This window comes from Phocoena sinus, chromosome 20, assembly GCF_008692025.1.
Source record: "Phocoena sinus isolate mPhoSin1 chromosome 20, mPhoSin1.pri, whole genome shotgun sequence".
NCBI lineage: Eukaryota > Metazoa > Chordata > Mammalia > Artiodactyla > Phocoenidae > Phocoena > Phocoena sinus.
The window spans coordinates 31783118-31797468 of record NC_045782.1 but is presented as its reverse complement, the minus strand read 5'-3'; the positions used below and the strand labels follow the sequence as shown (position 1 = coordinate 31797468).

Here is a 14351-nt window from a genome sequence, read left to right as displayed (position 1 = left end):
ACCCTCCTGTAGCTCTGAAGAACCCCAGCCTCTCCAACTGGAGGAGGCTGGAAAGGATGCGCTTCTTGTCTAATGGGCCCCCCTTGCCCAAAATATATTTCCCTCATGAAAAAAAGCATACTTTCAAAGCCTATTTGACAGCATGGAAAGTTCAGAAGTATTTGTAAGTTAACAAAAAAAATCAAGTTATCAAATATTGTGCAGAGTATAATCCTATTTATGTTTTGTTCTACATGTAGCTTGTGGCTATATTTGTGCATACATAGAAGACTGGAAGGACGTACACCGAGATATTTATAGTGCTTTTGTTTCCTTCCTTAATATTTCTGTATTTTCCAAATTTTCTGCTGAGAACGTTTTAAGTGAATTTTGGAATTTGCCTTATTAGCTTCAATTTTTTAAAATACTGATACACCCTAAGCTTGCTGGCTCTGTGGTCTCATAAAGCAGCAACAAAGAACAGATCACGTGTGTGTCTGTGTGTGTGTGTGTGTGTGTGTGTGTGTTCGGGGGTCCCAACTCCCCCACCCTCTCCCAGTGACTGCTATTCATCATAACCAGGACAATTAACCATCCCTTATTATTCACACGTCATGATTACTAATCACCCTTATTAATATCCATGCTTTGCAAAACCAGGAGGCAGCTTGGCTCGGAGGCTAGAACTCCACAGGAGTCCAATTCTGACCCCAGGCACGTCCCTTCCTGCTCTGTGCCTTCACCTCCCCCTGAATTGGGATGATCTGCCCCTTCCTCATCCCTCTGCAGTGACCAGTGCCCTCTGCTTCCCTCCTTTGCCAGCTCATAAGAGCCTCACACCCTGGGAGGGCCATCTAAGTTCCCAAACCCACTCACCACCTGAACCACCGACCTCCCTTCCACTGGAACTGAAATAAGGGTCTCTTCCTGTAGCTGATTCCACTTTCTCATACTACCTACTTTGTTCATAAAATGTATGCTCTACCCCAAACGTGTAGACGTGTTACGGCTAAAGCCTGAACTTTATGGTTCTACCACTTACCCACGCTCAGGCTCTAAGCCTCACTACCTGTTTGGGGAAATGCATTAGCAGTTAATCCGGCTATTGATGACCTTGGCTATTTGGCTAACATTCAATTCCCCGGCCAATGTTTGAGGCAGATTTATTCTCCGGGTCACTTCAGCTCTTGGTTTTTGATGTGGTGGTGGCTACGTAGTGATGAAGTAATCCAGACCGTGCCGTGTGTGCACATACGGAATTTACACTGCATCAGTATACCGGCTCCCAAAGGGGTGGTGTAACCTATTCTGGGTGGAAGTGAATCTAAATCCACCACAAGAGGTGCTTGGATCCTTCTCTGCATCGATCATGCTCTGAGTCAAGATACCAAAGACTGACAACCAGTGCGACCCCAACTGGGAGGCAGAGCCCGGGTGCCCCACCTGAGCCTAGTCATGGAACATACTGGGGATGAAGGCGACAGTGCAAGTAATTTGAGCAAAATACTCACGGCAGCTGCATTTATTACAGTAAGAAATTAGACATCCCTCACATACCCAACAAACGAGGGAGTGACCAAACCAGGTGATGATCCATCAACATGATGGGACACCATGTGGTCATTAAAATGACAAGACAGTGGGCTCTGCCACCCTGAAGATATCTGCATGAGTGGATGTTAGGTGAAAGCAGGAAATCCAGAGGGAGTGAGCCCTGCACCAGCGCAGGGGAGAACTGGGTTCAAATCCGACCTCATCGGTCAATGCTGTTCATAAGCCTCGGTTGTTGCATTTGTAAAAGGTGATCAGCGCCCCTGCTCGCGGCGTCGTGGGAGGGTTAAATCAGGTCCCAAACCTCCAGACCTTTCAGGTAACAAAAAACACCCCCGAAGGAAGTAAAAATCCAGAAAGAACTGACCAGAATGTGACCGTTTAGAAATTAAAGTTCTTGGAATTCCCTGGTGGTCCAGTGGTTAGGACTCTGCGCTCTCACTGCCTAGGGCCCAGGTTCAATCCCTGGTCCCTGGCTGCGGAACTAAGATCCCACAAGCCTCACAGCGTGGCCAAAAAAAAAAAAAAAAAAAAAAAAAAAAAAATTAAAGTTCTTTAGATCCTTTTTGGAGTAAGTCCATTTAAGAAAAAACACAGAAAAAAAAAAAAAAGAATGAAAAAAGACAGGACAGAGCTGCTCTGCCAGCTGGCCACCGCCTCCTCCCCCTCCTTCTTCCGTCTCTGCTGCCCAAACACCATCTTCTTCCTTGGGTATCCATTTGAAGAACGAAGAGGGTAGTGAGCCTGGTTTAAGGTAAATCACTCGACCTGAGTATTTCTGGTAGAGAAACAGGGTCCTCCCTGATGTGTATCTGCCCTGGCGGCCCAAGGAAGAAATGTGGCCCCGGCCATCTCCAATGCTAGGCTGTCCCTCCGTATTATCTGAGGACAGCTTGGGGACCACCTGTTCCTCCCCCCCATCTCCCTCCTGCACCACCTTCTTTCTTCAAGGAGTGGGAATGGGGTTAAAGACACAATGTGAAGCTGAAGGAGACGAGGACAGAGAAGGGAAACGGATGTTCTTCGGGAGACATGTTCCTTCACTGTTGTTTTTTAAGCCTCCATTCTGGAGGGAAAGGGGAAAAAAAAGAGGTGGGTCACCTTGACGGAGCAGATTCCTCAAATGCAGGGATTTAACAGAACAGTTTAGTAAGTATCCGAATAATTCAGCCTCCTACTCTCTTCCCAAAGCATTCCACTTCTGTTTTAATAATCCAGGAACTGGGGACAACGCCCTTTCAGCTTCATCTCACTAGCCCTCTGCCCTAGGAAAGCAGCCTACTTTGCAGTTTGGTGGATGTGTCCCCAGCTTTTCAACCTCTAGGCCTCTGCCCACACTAATTCCCTCTGCCAGGGACCCCTTCCTTCTCCACCAGCTGGAGTTTCATAGCACTCCCTCCTTCACAAGGCCAGGTAATCTCCCAACCAGAAACGTCCTTTTTCTTCTCTGCCATCTCAGAAAGGAAACACACTCTGGGATTTTCCGCTGCTCACACCCGATCCCCCAACTGAATGGCATCTTGTTCATTCCCCACGATGCCTTTCACCTAATCAATCCATCAATGAGCTAAGAAAAGTAATTGGGGCAGGGGGACGGGAAGCCACAAAATTGCCCAAATCCCAGTTAACTGACCCCATCAGCGAAGCTTGGATTCACAGTCTAAGGCACGTCACACAGGTTACCCCCTGAAAGTTGCATCTCCCCCTTACGGAGTAGATCCTACTGCCATCCCACCTTGCCCAGCAGGTAAAGGATTGGAACCCGGACTGGCTGACCCCAACATCCATGTTCTTCCTACTCTACCACACTGCCTCTTACAGCTCATTTCCTGGGGGAGAGGGAGCTGCCCCCAATCCTAATTCTCTCAGATGGGAGACTCCTCTCCCAGTTCTTTGCTTCTTCGGCCCCATCCAAGCTGAACCCTGACCAACTCCAGCACTCAGCCAGCTGTTGGGCAGGTGGGGTGGGCGGGGGTTCGGGAGCCCCCAGCACTAACAGCAGTAATGGAAGTGACCAGGCGCCTTCTCATCGGCACAAGGAGCTGGGAGGTGCAAACATCAAAAACCTCTGGGATAGAGCCCCACTGTATACTGATATGTACCCCTCAGTCATTCTATAGTTTGGCAGCAAGAATTAGGCCTGGAGGGAGAAGTTAGTGGGCGGAGGGGGAGGTTCACTCAGAAGAGGATGCTCACAGAGTGGGGAGAGGACCCCCTGACCTCGGCAGACAGGCCCGCCAGGCCCCAGCCCAGAGCTGGGGCGGGGAGAGGGGTTCATCCTAACTCAGTCTCTGTGATTTCTCTCTTGACTTCCCTAGGCCTTTGGAGAAATGCTGCAATTCTGGCCCTCATCTCTACATCTCCACCCGCACCTCAGTCCCAGCCCCAAGGCTCCAGGAAGAGATGTCCTGACACGAACTGCCAGGTACCACGCAGCCATCTGATGGCTTACCTGAGCTCCGGTGGCCTGCAGGATAGATAGAGCACAAATGCTGGGGTCTCTGATACACCCACCCACATACACACACACACAGTTTAAATTGACCCTTCCGGGCTTCCCTGGTGGCACAGTGGTTAAGAATCTGCCTGCCAATGCAGGGGAGACAGGTTCGAGCCCTGGTCCAGGAAGATCCCACACGCCGCGGAGGAACTAAGCCCGTGCGCCACAACTACTGAGCCTGCGCTATAGAGCCCGCGAGTCACAACTACTGAGCCCTCATGCCACAACTACTGAAGCCTGCGTGCCTAGAGCCCGTGCTCCTCAGCAAGAGAAGCCACCGCAATGAGAAGCCCGCGCACCACAACGAAGAGTAGCCCCGGCTCACCACAACTAGAGAAAGCCCACGTGAAGCAACAAAGACCCATAAATAATAAACAAACTGAGCCTTTCCCATGCATTATCTTAATTGGTTTAAACCTCACAACAGGGTCCTGGGAGGTGGGCAGAGCAGATGTTTTGAACCCATTTCTTAGATGAGGAGGGTTCAGGGAAGGTAAACAATTGAATCCAGGTCACACTCTCCAGAGCTAGTGACCATGATAATACGGACAATCCCACAGTCGTTCATATGCATTCAGTGCCCGGCCTGGTGCTCAGCACTTTCCAGGCATCTGACGTTCACACAGTCCCATGGGGAAGATGTTATTATTATCCCCATCTCCCCATTTCACAGATGATGAAACAGGCACTTAGACATGTTAGGCATTTGGGGGAAGCCACTTGGAGCCAAGCTGCCTGACTCCATGGACCCTCCCCGGGGTGGGTCCCCTGAATCCCTAGCACCTGTGACAGTGCGTGGCCCACTAAGGGCCACTGAACATTTGCAGCGTGTTCATTGACTGAATAAGTCTGCCCCCACTGCCCTTGCCCTTGGCTTCTCCGCCAGGACCGTTCCTGCCCTCCCTCCTGGCTCCTTGCACGGCTCCAGCCAGACTGTGACGCATCTCCCCCAGGAGGTTAGGGTCACAGAACCCATAGGCCCCCCCAGGGCGGCTGGGAAGTTGATCCGCCACCTCCCTCTCCACACCTACCAGCTTTCAGGGATTTGTGGTTTGATCCAATGGCTCCCCCTTGCCTCAGTTTCCCCACCTGTGCCAGAGCTGAGGAAAGGAGGCACTCAGACTACCAGAAAGGAGGCCCCTTTACTTCCTTCTACCCCAAGGGGGTGCTAGGGATCCCCTTTCTCTCTAGATCCCACAGAGCCCCAGACACCCAGTGAGGGGCCTGCAAGGGGAGAGACACAGGACAGGTATGTGGAGCAGTCAGGCCCAGCTCTAAGGTGTGCATTCCTAAACAGGCAAGATGCTAAAATCTGCGGGCAGGGGTCTCTCAGGGGTGGTCCCCCGAGGGGTAAGGTTTGAAGGCCCCTTTGGAACACTGCCAACTCCAGCTGCCTCCAACCCCAGGCGTCAATCAACCAACATCACTGAGAATTTACTGGGCCTTCAGACAAGGAAAGGATGCAAGTTGCCACTCCTGCAAACCGACAGCCAAGAGGGACACCTCACCGGGGCACACTGAGCGCCTCTGTGTGCACAATCTCGTTTAAACTTCCTAACAACTCTGAGAATCATGCCCATTTCACAAAGAATGAAGCAGAGGTCTCAGTGGCCTGCCCCTAGTCCCATGGCTAGGACACAGCTAAACAGAGACCTTTGAATTCAAGGTCTTTGGTCTTGTGCCTGCAACTTGCCCTGGGAGCAAAGCTGTTCCCTTGCCGAGGCTTCCTTTTTTTTTTTTTTTAAATATAAAATTATTTATTTATTTATGGCTGTGTTGGGTCTTTGTTGCTGCTCACAGGCTTTCTCTAGTTGCAAAGAGCAGGGGCTACTCTTCATTACAGTGCGTGGGCTTTTCATCGCAGTGGCTTCTCTTGCTGCAGAGCACAGGCTCTAGGCGCACAGGCTTCAGTAGTTGCAGCACACGGGCTCAGTAGTTGTGGCGTACGGGCTTAGTTGCTCCACGGCATGTGGGATCTTCCCAGACCAGGGCTCGAACCCATGTCCCCTGCGTTGGCAGGCGGATTCTCAACCACTGCACCACCAGGAATGTCTTCTCAAGGCTTCCTTTCATAGAGGCTGGAGGCCTTAAACATACTGCTTCTTCCCCAGCATCTTACCTGCCCTGGGCTCCAACGGCAAGTAAGGTGGGCAAACCCCACCTCCGGGGGGTTTTAGAACCGTGGGCTTTAGTGGTCAATGACAGGACACCCAGCTCAGGGTCCCCCCTAGACGGCTGGGCTCCTCCAACCTCACCCCCTGACCTCCATCCCCACACAGCACCTCTGGTCTCTCTGTCCCTCCCACTGCCACTGTTCCAGTCTCTACCGCTTGGGGCCCCGTGGATGACCAGGAGTCACGAGTGGGAGGGACAGTGCTCCTGACCCCGAGCCTGGCTTCTGACTTCTCCAGTGCCCCTCGCTTAGCCCTAACACCAGCGTCAGGTCCAGTGTGACCTGTTTCCCCCTCAAAGTCACTCCTGGCAGGCCCTCAGGCCACAGCACAGCCAGGAGCTCCAAGGATTGACCGATGTCAGAGCGCCACCTAGTGTGCCCGGCGGGCGCCCCGGCCTCGGCCTGGCCCTGCCCTGTCTATTCACTTTGTCTGGAGCAGGGGCTTTCATGGGGCAGGGGTGAAGAGCAGGAAGGGTTTCTACCCTGGGACTCATTTCCCAAGGGCCTCAAATCCAGCCTGCTGACATTCTGTCCTGTGACACTATTCCTCCGGTCACAGAGAGACCCCAGAACCTAGTGAGGATGGTCCCCCTCACAATTCGAAAGTTTGCCCCATCACAGGAGAGCACTGCCCACAAAGCCCTGATGTAATAATTACTGTAAAGCTTTAAGTGAGCTTTCCGATAGCCTAATCATGTTGCATTATTTTGTGTTCGTTGGTGAAAAGTACCAGCCACCATTCTGGTAACCCCTCTTTATTTTGAACAAGAGCGTACCATAATGAACAGTGTATGGAAACCGTGTTCCACCTCTCTCTCTCTGTCTCTGTCTCTGTCTCTGCCTCTGTCTCTCTGTCTCTCTCTCTCTGTCTCTGTCTCTCTCTCTCTCTCTCTCTCTCTCTCTCTCTCTCTCTCTCTCTCTCTCTCGCTGATAAAGTCAAACGAGCACTGAGCATGGGCAGGGAGGTCAAGCAAACTTGGATTTGAAGCCTTGCTCCATACCAGCTGTGTGGCCTTGAAAAATTCACTTAGACTTTCTGAGCCTTACTCTTCTCACCTGTGAAATGGGGTTGTAATGAGCGTCATGTGAGATGACAAACCTGAGGCATTCGCCAGCGTCAGCCACTTACCAGAGGCTCGGTACTGGCCAGTCTCGTCTTCCTCATCTCCCACGGGGACTCAGCACCTCGAGCTGGGTCCCCGCCATTTTCTTGGTCTCAGAGCACGTGTCCCATGCATGTTGCATCTCTGTTTTCTGTGGATGTGTCCATCTCTGCAGCCCGGTGACAAGCCAATGGTGTGTATGGACCAGCAGCTGAACTGAATGTCCCCAGGCACGGCCACACCTGTGAGGACAGCCCATTCTCCAGTCCAGGGGCAAGACCAACCCAGATTTCCAGCGCTGTCCAAACAAACATTTCCTTTCCCAGGGCCTCAGTCTTCTCCCCTGTGAAGCGGTACTGAAGCTCCTGGCTTGATAGGGAATAAAGAGGACATATTTGGAGGTACTTGTAAAGCGTGTAACACCCAGCAGGCCCTCCATAAGTAGAATTTATCATGCTGATGGCTGGGAGGCCCGGTTGGTGTTCAAAGCTATGTCGAAGGAAAACAGAAAGAGCAGTGTCATCTCAATTCTGCAACAGAGACATCGGGGCAAGGAGGCTGAGGGCAAGCTAGGGAGGGTGAGAGATGCTTAAAACAGGAAAAATTAAAACCAAGTCAGGGTCTGGGCCAACAACTTATCTACAAATAAGGTGTCCCACAGGCCAGGGGTAACTGGGTCCAGGAGGCCTCTCTTTCCCCCAGGCTGGGAATGGGGAATGGGCCAAAGCAGGGTGGGGGACAAGGGGGCGAACAGCCTCTTTATTAACACAATTATTTTATTTGCTGGAAGGTAATCACCCTAAGTGAGGTCAACGCGGCTGGCCCGAGTTGCCATGGCAACGGAGCCCTATCACTTCCAGCAGCTGCAAGGGCTGGAGGTTCCTGAGGAAGGATCCCCCCAGACCTCTCTTCTCCCCCCAGAGAAGGGCTGAATGAGACCTGCAGGTGTTTGCTCTTCCCCCTCCCAGCTCCAGTGACAAACCAAGAGTCCCTGGGAGAACACCCCAGTGCGGGTTCGTGGGGATCCATCCTAGGGGAGAGGGGCCTCTGCGTCCATCATCTCTCTGCATCCCATAATAACCCTGCAAAGAAGTGACTAAGCATCGCCTGACCATTTCACAGATCGCTGTGGATCAGAGAGGCTAGTGACTTGTCCAAAGACACACAGCACTTGAGGATTTGGGGGCTGGAGTCAGAAGACTGAGGCACCATTTGCAGTTGCCTCAGAGACAGGGGCTGTGACATTGACAGGGAGGGATTGGACCAGAGTCTTGAATGATCGTGAAAACTGGTGTGGAGGAAAAGTTGCTAAACTAGAAATCGAAGACGCCTGGGTTTGAGTTCCAGCTCCCCCCTCACAGGTCACGTTACCCTCAGCAAATTCGCTCTGAGCCTCTGTTTATCCAAAGCGTTCTGCATCTGTGACTTGTCAGACTCTGAAAGGTTAAGCAATGACCAAGACATGTTTCCCCATCTGTAAAATGGGCCAACAAAGGCCTGCCCTGGGGACCCAGGACGTCAGTGGTGCCTGGTAAACTTGTCCCAGTGTACAAACAAATTAAGAAGCTAGTTCTGTCATTTTCATCCAACTCTCAAAGGGTGTTAGCTCTGCAGAGAAGGGCACAAAACACGCCCTGCCCCCAAATCCTCCAGCCCTGAAGTCCAGGAGACAGCACAGCAGAGGTAGGCCCAAGGAGGAGTACAGCCAGGGCGGGAGCGGGGGCGGGGGTCCATTTGGCTTGTGCCCACGGCGTCTATTGCCCCCTGGTGGAGGAGTCTGACACAGCTACAAGGGACAACTCTGCAACCAGAAGGAATTCAGATGGGGGTGGGGAAGGGACAGACAGGTTCAAAGGGAGCATCTGGGCAGGGTCTGTGGGGGCCAGGGGCAGTGAGACTTGAGCTGGGTCTCCCAGAAGGTGGACCCGGGGATGGGAGCAGGAAGGAAGACATTTCAGGTAGTGGAAACCGCCCACAGTAAAAGCCTTCAGACTGTCAGGTGCCACGGGGGCTTGGGGAAGAGGGTTTGGGTAGGGGGAAGGGGTAGAGCAAAGGGACTTCAAGGGGCCCAAGAGGATGTGGGAACCAGCCTGGGGCAGATTGTGGATAGCTTTGACCTTGAGGCTAGGAAGTCTGCGCTTTCTCCTGGAGGCAAGGAGGCGCCATTGAAGGTTTCTGAGCCAGGACAGGAAAGATCTGATTTGCATTTTAGGCTTATCATTTGGACAGGAAGTGGAGGCAAGAAGGCTATGGGAGCCACCTCCTTCCATTAACAAAAGTTAACACCTCATGGCCTGACTGGAGACCTTACAAGCCCTTTTTTAACCACTGCACACAGGCCTCAAGCTGCGTGGGTTCCCTGCCTGGAGGCAGGTGCTGGGGAGGGTGAAGCTCCAGGATCTGCTTCCCACTCTGGCCTCCTTCAGTCAGGGCCCCAACATTGACTGAAGAGCTATGTAAGTCCCCTGAAAGATGAAGGGGGGCAGGGAGGGAGCCCCCTTTACTGAGGGTCTGCTCAGCTCCTTACCTTTTACCCCAGGTCCTCGTGACCGTGGGGCAAGTGCCCTGAAGTAATTATCTCTGTTCCAAAGAAGGAAACCAAGACCTGTCCTAGTTAGGAACAGCCCAGGACCCCCAGGGCCGGGACACAAGCCCAGGTGGGTCTGACCTCAAAGCTCCTCAGACCACAAGCAGGAAGAGAAACCAAGGCCTCAAGGAAGCAAGGCCCCCTCCTCCCGGAAGGAGGACCACTCTGGCCCAGCTACCATGGGGGAGGCATTCTCAAGACCCCTGTCCCCCTCCTGCACACCCCCCCAGTCTCTCCACCAGCCACGTCAGGATCCCAGCCTCCCATGGACACACGCTCACACACACTCATGCTGAGTTCTGGCGTATCGAAGACATTCACAAAGAATGTCACAGTTCACCCAACTTCCCAGTTTAGATGCGCCAACCTCGTCTGAGGCTACCGATCGGAGTCCCTGTCCTGTGCCAGATGACATTGAATAAAGGCAGGAAACAGCAGAGGGGCCGCCCAGGATGGGGTCCATGCCCCCCCAGCCCTGGGGGACCCCGAGTGGGGGAACTGGCAGACAGGAGAACTTCTGAGGAAAGGGTGGGCCCCCCAAGGGGGACAAGGACAGTAGGTATCAGAGAGGCATCTGGGCAGGAAACAGACTCAGAGGCAGGGAGAGAGGCAGAGAGGAAGCAGACAATTCTAGTTCATAGCTGAGCCTGGCAGCAATGCCCAGGGCGCTGGCCACACTCCAGCCGGGTAAGAGCGCCAGCTCGGGCCTAAATTTTAATCAGTGGATCTAAGCCTTGGCCACAGTCAGCAGCAAGGAAGATTAGCAGACACCTGGGAGGGAAGGAGGAGGGTGCACATGGAATCTATCTGGGGGGAAGCGGGGCTCAGCACCCCTTCCCACTCCCTCAATCTCAACAAGCCCCAAGTGAGACACCAAGAAGAACTTACCAACCAGTGAAACCCGAGGATGCCTGAGCAGGGGAGGCTCAAAGCGTTCAGGTCATCCTTAGCTGAGGAGAGAGGTCTCAGCAGAGGAGCTCCAGTGTCCCCGTTGTCCCCTTTAGGCCAGGCTGTGCCCCCCAAGTGCTCTGGAGAGAGGGTGGAAAGTAGGAGGTGACAAAGGGAATCAGCTGCCCAGCATAACTTATTAGCATCTAGGTGAGATTAATCAAGCCCAGAAACCTCGAGCACACCCCTAATTAGTTGCTACTGATAACTATATTTGTCATGCTCTCCAATTACGCCACTGTAAATTTCAGAGTTTAATTGCACCTTGTTCTTCATCGAAGTGTCACTGTTTGCACATGCTCCCCTAATTCTTTAGCAAATTTGACAAAATTCAGCATTAAATATAGATTATCTTTAGATTTCCATAATTAACACAACCAAACTGTCTTGGGCCTAAATATTTCTCCCAGCACCATAAATCTGGCCTGTCCCCGGAACCCGGAGAGCCGCTCCCAGCTCTCCCGGCAGAGGCCGTGGTGAGAACACACATGCACATCTGCGAATTCACATGACATGCCTGTGCAGGGCTGGGGCAGAGGTGGCGGGAGAGGCTTCATTGAGGGCACACACCCAGGGCACGTTCCACCCCCAAATGTGTAGGAGGCCCCATCGAGGCTGCTCGCTGGGGCATCTCAGCTATGTCCCAGGGCTTAGAAGGCCAGTCCAGCACCACGGCTGACCTCTGCCCCTGGCAGGTGGGCTAGAGGCCAAGGGCCCAGCCTACAGTCAAGCCATAAGCCACTTCACCCCACGAAGGCCAAAGGGCCCCTGGGTGACCTTTATCCCCATTGAGGCCACCCTTGATGTTGGATGTTGCGCTCGGAACATGGCCCCGGCAGACAGAAATGTCCTCTGTGCCCACCCTCTCCCTGGCACCCTCCCTGCCCAACCTTCTCTCCTAATCCACTCTCTCCAGACTCACCAGGTGCATATATGTCCATTCAACTCTAAACATTTACCTGGGGCTCTTAGTTCAGGGGGAAGGGAGGGGAGGGAAGAATTCATGCACCGCCCCCCAACATCAGGCTGTGAATCTTTTCTACCAGCCCCCCAAACCGCAAATCTAACACCCCAACAAAGCCAGCAAGGTGTCCCATTTCCAAGATGACAAAGGGGCAGCAGGGGTAGGTAGGAGAGGGCAGGGAAGCCTATGCCCGCTCCAGAGCCCTCCCAGCCCTTGGCCCCTTGGAGGATCTAGATCCATATCCTGGGTTTACCCCAAGTCAAGTCCCTTCCCCAGGCTGCCTGGTTCATGGGCAGCAGAGCATCAAGAGTTCAACAGCCAGCCAAGCATCATATCCCCTGCTGCAGTCACACACACACACACACACACACACACACACACACACACACACATTTAGATATATACACAGATACAGAGACAAGTGGACACAAAGATGCACAGAGACACGCCACCGACACCCAGGGACACACACAGACACCCAAAATCACACACTGACACACAAAGACAGACATATACAAACAGAAACACACACCCCTCTGCCCCAGCCTTGTAGGAAGATGGGGCAGCCAGACAGAGAAATTACTCCCTCCCCAGAAATCAGTGGCATATCCAGAACCTCGCTGTGTTGAAGGGCAAGAGCGGGCTGGGGGCTCTGGCGGACAGCTCTCCAGTCCTCTCACCCTCTTAAGAATCCTCAAAGTGTACTAGCAGCAGATTTGCAGGAAAATCAATGGCCTTTAATGAGATTTGATTTTTTGCCCCAATGGCGGGTGCTGGGCTGGGGGTTACATGGGGGATCTCTGGGTACAACATACAAGGAGATGGGCCCAGGCACAGCTTGCAGGGCTGGGAGGGATGGGGCAACCAGCACTGAGGAGGCTCCAGGGCCAGTAGCCATCAGGACAGGCATTGACAGAGGACCAACAGAGGGGAGATGAGGCTGCCATCCAGCCCCACCCAACCAGGCTGAGTGGGCCCCTGGGCCGGCTTGGACGTCTCCAATGGCCAGGCTGGGTTCTGGATCTGGATCCAGGAGTGTGGATTCCCAGCCTCAGAAGGAATGAGGGGCCGAGGTCCTCCCGGGTCAGAGGGGCTGGCCAAGGCCAAGAACAGTGGGAAGCACCGCAGGGTGGTGGTCGTACAGCCCACTCAAGGTCATTGGCTTTGGAGGGTGGTGGTCGTACAGCCCACTCAAGGTCATTGGCTTTGGAGGGTGGTGAAAGGCAATTACTGAGCACCAGACAGCCTCCAGGCACTTATCGTCATTCTGCAGAAAACCCTGCAAGAGAGGCAATGGCCCCTTGCGCAGCTGAGGAAAGTGAGGATCAGAGAAGTTAAAGAAATTGCCCACAGCCACCCAGGCTGCAAGTGCCCAAGGCAGCACCGGACCAAGGTCTGCCAGGCCCTGAAGTCTATGTTCCCTCAATTCATTCTGCTCGCAAGCAGCACCTCGCAGGTGATGAAGGTGCCACGTCTTCACCTCTCTTCTCCTCCACCAGCCCAGGGCTCCAAGATCCTTGGGCCATCCAGGTCAGAGCTTGGATTCAGGCTCCAGGGTGACGGGAACTCAAGGAATCTCCTCCACAGCTCAATCCCAAATTACAAGACTTCCCCGGACACAGAAGAGTGGACACTTGTCAGGTGGAATCCTGTCTACCCCACCCCACAGGCTGAAGTTCCCTCCTTCCTTACTGAATCATAGAAGGGATCAGAGGCCAGCAACCCAACCTTAACATCATGTGCCTGAAGCCCCTGTGCCACATCCCGCCTGAGTGGTCATCTGAATGCTTGCACTCCTCCAGTGACGGGGAGCTCACTATCTCTAAAGTACCCCATTCAACCTCTGGAATCCTGTTAGATTGAGCTGCTATCTGACTCCCTGAGCCTCCTACTGGGCCCAATCCTGCCCTCTGGATCATTGCTCTGCTCCATGAAAGCGCTTCTGTAATTTGAATACGACGGCCACTGCTCCTACCACTACCACCCACGTGCTTCCGCTCTCCTGGCTAAACACTTCCTCATTCCCTCAACTGCTGCAAACTGTCCTTCCCTATTCCCTCCCACCCACCCACCCAAAGGTGTCAGCAGAATTGTTGACTGCAGAGAGGAGTGGCAATGGATTCTTGGATATGACACCAAAAGCACAGGCAATAAAAGAAAAAATAGATGAATGAGACTACATCAAAATTTAAAACTTCTATAACAAACTAGTGATATTGCATAAAAGAAGCAGACTCAGATATAGAGAACAAACTAGTGGTTACCAGTGGGGGGAGACGGTAGTCTAGGAAATCCTATCACATGCTACATGGATGAACCCTGAAGACATTATGCTAAATGAAACAAGCCAGTCATAAAAAAAAATACTATATGATTCCACATATATGAGTGAAGTTGTCAAATTCACAGAAACAGAAAATAGAATGGTGGTGGGGAGAGGAATGGGGAGTTGTTTAATGGGTGTAGAGTTTCAATTCTGTGAGACGGAAAGATCCACAGATCTGTTTCACAACGATGTGAATATACTTAACTACTGAACTGTACAC

At 52.7% G+C, this 14351-nt stretch overlaps 1 long non-coding RNA gene across 1 annotated transcript; it reads right to left on the bottom strand.

Annotated features, from left to right (window-relative positions):
- Positions 1-2112: 2112 nt before the first annotated feature.
- LOC116745813 lies at positions 2113-11189 on the bottom strand. Its single transcript, XR_004347559.1, has 3 exons — positions 10782-11189; positions 7333-7795; positions 2113-2596 (listed from the first exon to the last, which is right to left on the bottom strand). It is a non-coding gene; the product is annotated as an uncharacterized LOC116745813 (long non-coding RNA).
- Between the last annotated feature and the right edge of the window lie 3162 nt (positions 11190-14351).